The following is a 5,722-nucleotide window of genomic DNA, read 5'->3' on the forward strand; positions in this document are numbered from 1 at the left end:
GAATGCCAGAGAACACAGCTTTTGCTGTCATAATTGGTCTAAATTTAAACGCTCACTTGTTTTTGTTTCAAATTGGTTTGTGTGTGCATGGACACAGACTAGGTTTGTGGGCAGAGAGTATATTTTGTCAACATGGAGAAAATGAATGAGAGTTTTTTGTTATCTAAACTAGCCCTTGTTTTCAGTCTTGATTTCTGTATGGGTTGATAAATGTTCTTTGAGTCAAGGAGAGGTTGAAACCCAACTACTTAATTGGAGGTTTTCCAGTTCACAGTAGTTAACTTTTCTACAACTTGTCTCCTTAATTTAGAACAACATTCAAAGAATAATAAGCATTATATCTCACCTTAGTTTGGGCTTATTTCTTGACTTCTGGGTAGATTATTCAGAACTAGAAGACATGTATTGTCTTTCAAGAGTTTTCAGTAAGTTTGTGAAAGGAAAAAAAATTGTCTCAAATTTTATTAGCGATTTTCAGTCGGATTGCTAAACGGAGTGATTTAGTATTTTTCAGTGAATGCAGCATTAATTTGCATATTAAATTGCATTACATCTGCCTCCATTAATGAAATTATTTTTAGATTTAGGCAATCAATACAGTCTTTTGCAATATTCAAATCCTAACATAAGAAATAATGCTGGTTCAATTGTACATTCAAATACTTTCTAAAACATCTTAATTCATCTATGCTCATTCTTCTCCCAAGTTTAGGTTCATGGCTTTGGTGATACTTGAGAAGTTGTTCGTGTATATGATGGCTGGGAAAAGTAGCAGATGTTTTTGTTTTTATTTTTTTTCTAGAGAAACCTTTCTTGTCATCCTATGCCAGAAACAGAAGGACATTTCTCTGATTTAAACACATTTATTGAATACCCTGTGTATTAGGCTAAATGCAGTTGTGGACAAGCCAGGCGTGGTGCCATGCATGAGGCTCTGCTGGAAGACAGCCTTGGCATCTTGGGACAACCAGAGTTGTGGCTGCAATCACCAATTATTCCACGAGGAAGCAATGAAGGCAGTACTATAGTACTCATCTTGACTGCTCAGGGAGCCTTCTGACAGGGTCAGATTTTAAAAAGGCAGACTCAGTTCTTGCTTATTAAATTAGCTGATGACATGAGGCTCAGAGAGAGGGGGCCAGGATATGTTGTTTGACAGAATTCAAAAGCCAAATCCACAAAGAAGAAAGTTAAAAGGGATTATTTTAAGGTCTGGCACTTGGATACAAAAAGAACACCACCAACAGAGGATAAAGGATATATGGTGATCGAGTATGAAAAAGTTTTAGTTGAAATAAAGTTGTGAGTCATCAATATGGCAAAAGCTTTCCAAATGTGCATAAGCTTTCCGGAATGCTTATGCAACCCTAGAATGTATTAATAGACTATGGTATTTAGTTAAAGAAAAACTGTAGCTTAAAACATTTGCAGGCAATATACACAGATGTCAAGCAAATGCTCTTTGAGGTCAGACAGCTGTTTTTCAGATCCCATCTCCAGCTCATTGTGTAGTAGAATCTCTTTAGGAGTGAGTCAATATAAAAATATCCAAAGCACATTACATTTTTTAACTTGAACTATGAATGTTCATTCTTTCACATACTTTTTTGGCACAGGATCAGGCGTTTTTCTTTGAGGGTGGAGCTTACCTTTACTTAGAACACACTGGTGCAGCCATATCTGTGGATTGGGACCCGACTCCATTCTTGTTAGCTGGGTGTGTGTTCTGATGGAGTGTAACAATATTTGGAATATCACCCCTCTGAATGTGAGCCCTCTGGAGTTTTTTGTTTTCTCATTTAAATAAATCCCATCTTTAATAAATTATCTAAGATATCTAGCTTTTTTTTAAGGAGCAAGTACCTGAAGACATCTTCCAATCAATCCAAATCATTCTAGAATTTTATTTTGTTTTTCCTTTTTTCTTATACAGTTTTCTTGCTCTTATTTCAACAGCAATATTTTAAGAGACTCATCTGCAACAAGTTTCTCCAATCATTCAACTTAATTTTTATATAAATGATAACTTTCTTTTCTCACTCATGCTTCATCGGCTTATGTAATTTTTCATTAAATTACACGATTAAAATGACCAATATAACTGGCATAAACAGAATGAGGACAGACAGCTGTCTCACATAAAACTCAAGAGAAGAAGGTAGGTACTGGAGAAAAGCCCACTAGTGGTGGGCAGTCATTGTACTATGAAACAGGATCCTGATCAGAGTGTAGTCACCAGAATGGTTATCAGTATTGAAGAGTCGCTTATGATTGGTGGAAGTAGAGGCATTTAGTCTAAAAAGGAGTTGGCTCAATGATATGAATTTCCTTGACTGTTGGAAGGTTTATGATATGGAATATTCTCTAGGAATCCTGAGATAGGTAAAGGTAGGGTAGAGGTAGAAAACACAAACCACTGAATAACATTATAGGCAGACAAATTTCAGCTCACACCAGTATGAATTTTAAAGAAGAATTTAAAGATGTCATAGGATCTCTCGGTAGTGTCGGTGTAGGACAAATTCAGGATATGGTAGGGAATTCAGTTAGATGATGATAACTTCTCAAATTGTAATGGCAATGCAGAGAAATCAATAATTGAGGAAAATCTACTAAGAAGGAAAAGGCGGAAGACACAACTTGGGCTTTTAGATTGCCAAAATCAGAGTAGTCCTCAATGTCATTGCTTCATCTTAACTTTAAAGAACGCATTGTCTCTTTCTCTTTTTTAAGAAGGCAAATGTTCATTTATTTATTATTTACTGAGTACCTATGATGTACCAGGCATTGGGGGTATAAAGATCTCTAAGGCACAAGACCCTCAGTGTTGTAGTGGAGCCAAACAAGTAGCCACTCACAGTCCAAAGTGGAAGCGGCAGTGATGGTAATGTGCACAGATCCTACTGATGCACAAGTTGATCTTAGAGCAGATCGTGACATCAGGAAGAAGGGAGAGATTTGCCTTAAGATAGACTTAGAGGGCCTGCAAAAAAAATGTGGCATGAGGAAATTTAGTTTTTCGAAGTCTTGATTTTAAAAAAACAAAACGCTTTCTGAGGATGAAAATGTGTCATAGGTAATGCTACCTATGAATTTTACTCAGATCTGATTTCAAGCACCAAAATAATTCATTCGATTGAGGAGTAGAATATAACTTAAGCTAAAGAATAAACAAATGTTTTTGTATCTGAGTGAAGTACTAAGTGAGGCATTAAGATTATTGAGGAAAATTCTTTGCTATATGGCTTACATCATCATCTTTCTAAGGGAAAGTAAGATAAGCTTCTACTGCCAGGTTTACAAAACATCATTTAATGATTGCAGTTCATTTTCTCTGGCATGAGAAACAACCACTGTGATAACACTGATAATACACATAATGCACAACTAAAAAGAGGTAGCCAAAAAAATCTATCATAATTCTAATGGCAACAGTATGTCCCAATCACACACAGATAGTATCCTGTATTTTCCATTCAGCATACAATGATTGTCCAGTCACTGTCTTCTCTTCTGTGCTGAATATCAGTCATTTATCCAAGATCCAGCTTGTAAGCTTAGGCCCATTCTCCATAGTTGCAATGTGTAGTCTCTTGTACAGTATATCAGAAACTGGACAAACAATACGGGCTGTGCCAGAGCCAAACATCCCCCTCACTGGTTTCTGCTCTAGGGCTATTGTCAAGTCACCCATGGTAAGGTACCTCTCCTCTACACCTTAAATTCACTGCACTTGGTGCCAGGCCCAGAATGCTCTGCCATGTCACTCCTGGAAGAATGATGCCATCTAGCAGAAGAGTTTCCAGTGCTTCTTCTCCATCTTCATTTATCTAGTAGAGAAAAAGATTCATAGTTCCAACTTCCATTATCTCATTATCCTCTCCATAGAGCCACAGAACCTGCTGACACCTGTTATTGCTTCACATTGGGCAAAAAGAGATGAGCCATAATTCCCTCTCATCTTGCAGTCCCAGTCCCACCTTTCCAGGCTCTTACAGACTTCAGACTGGCCCACAGGGATACTGGATTAAAGGTTCCACTTGAAAAATAAAAATCTACTGGACTCAAGATTACGAAGATCAGGGCTTTGGTAGGCTTCTCGACTCCAAGAGAAGGCTCAGTTCCGATGAGTGTAGGACAAATATATAGACTAGCAGATGTTGAATATAGGAACCCTTCTTGATCCAATTTCACAAGCTGTTGAAAATACTTTGAAAGCTCTTCCTTGTCAAATTCCAGCAAAGCTGCCCTTACAGCAGATCGGTACGTTCTGTCCATGTTGAAAGGACCAAATGAGTTTGAAAGAGTCAGAGTTAGACTCCTCGAAATGCCTTCATTCCTTCAAATAAATCTGCCACATAGTGCAAACCAATGAGCCAGGATGCAATGACAGGTTTTTGAGAGGCTTATGTGATTTCTCTTAATCGAACTCTGAGGACCACTCAACTATCAACATGTGATCCATGAAAGCAGTTCCAGAAACCAGAGTATTTTGGTCTGTTTTTTTCTTTAAAATACTGGTTGGTGTGGTTATTAGATATTTCATCTTAAAAGTCCACATCACCTCTTTTGATCCTGCTTCTCTAGTACATTCTTCGGTGCATCCATCATTGCGTCTTTCATTGTTCTGGCAGTTGTGGGAATAGCTGGAGCTGAGCAGAGGACAAACCCCATGTGTCCCAGGTCTCCCCTGTATCTGAGTTGGAGGCTGCAGGAATGTTTGGAGGAGTCCCTTGGCTGGTGGCTGTTACATGTGGTGGGCAGGACTGCTCACTTTCCTCTTTAAAAGAATGATTATTGTCTCAAGATATGTATTTTGATACATAGATGTTCTTATTCTCTTTCACTATGAGAATTACATATCTCAAACCAAGGAGAAAGAAACACAGATCTTACTAATATTATTCATAACAATATTTTCTGGAATAGGATTATTTCACATCTCTACTACATGAAGATTTGTTAAGTGAATTTGTTATGATTTAAAATGACTTACAGATCTAAAAAGAAATATATAAGGTTGATAATGTTTAACAGTGTTTACTTTGAAAAATATGGTGATGGGTCCTACCCCTTTGAATAAAATCTACTTGACATAGTTGTAGCTGTCAGCGTATAGAAATCTAATAGGATAGATTATTTTCTTATTAGTAGACAAGACACAATAGCTGCATTTAATAGTCTTTACCTTTAGGTAATTGTCACATTTCAAGGAATATAATTTGAGCCCCAGTATATCTTTGCTCCATTCCATAATAGAGTTTTGCTGTACTTCACGGCCATAAATTTCCGATTTAGAATCCCTTTGAAGCATATCGATACAAACAGGAAAAGTATCTTCCCTTCGTATGTGGCTGTGCCAATCCAAATTAACTCAGACTTCTTCATAAAATGATTTATCTCATCTGGACCCTCTAACATGAAAAGCTGGTACTGGTACTACAGTATTGATTGTTTATAGTCTGCTTCTGTTCTGATTGGTGGGCGCTGACCAGCTTCCATACAGATTGATGACTACTCATGCTGAATTAGGTATTAGATCACCACATTAGAATCCCTTGCAGAGCATAATACCCAGGAAATACTCAGGCTCCACATCTCCCTCATTCTGATTTAATTGGTCTGAGGTGGCATCAGCTTTCTAGGTCAGTGTGTCTCAAACCGTCTGTGTAAATGACCAGTTGTTGCTATTTTTGCTTGTTTTAGGTTCCAAACTGATATT

At 37.5% G+C, this 5,722-nt stretch overlaps 1 pseudogene; it reads right to left on the minus strand.

Annotated features, from left to right (window-relative positions):
- Nucleotides 1-3,476: 3,476 nt before the first annotated feature.
- Nucleotides 3,477-5,314, minus strand: LOC105288365 (annotated as a pseudogene).
- Nucleotides 5,315-5,722: the final 408 nt, after the last annotated feature.

Source organism: Pteropus vampyrus, unplaced genomic scaffold (assembly GCF_000151845.1).
Source record: "Pteropus vampyrus isolate Shadow unplaced genomic scaffold, Pvam_2.0 Scaffold17, whole genome shotgun sequence".
Lineage (NCBI taxonomy): Eukaryota > Metazoa > Chordata > Mammalia > Chiroptera > Pteropodidae > Pteropus > Pteropus vampyrus.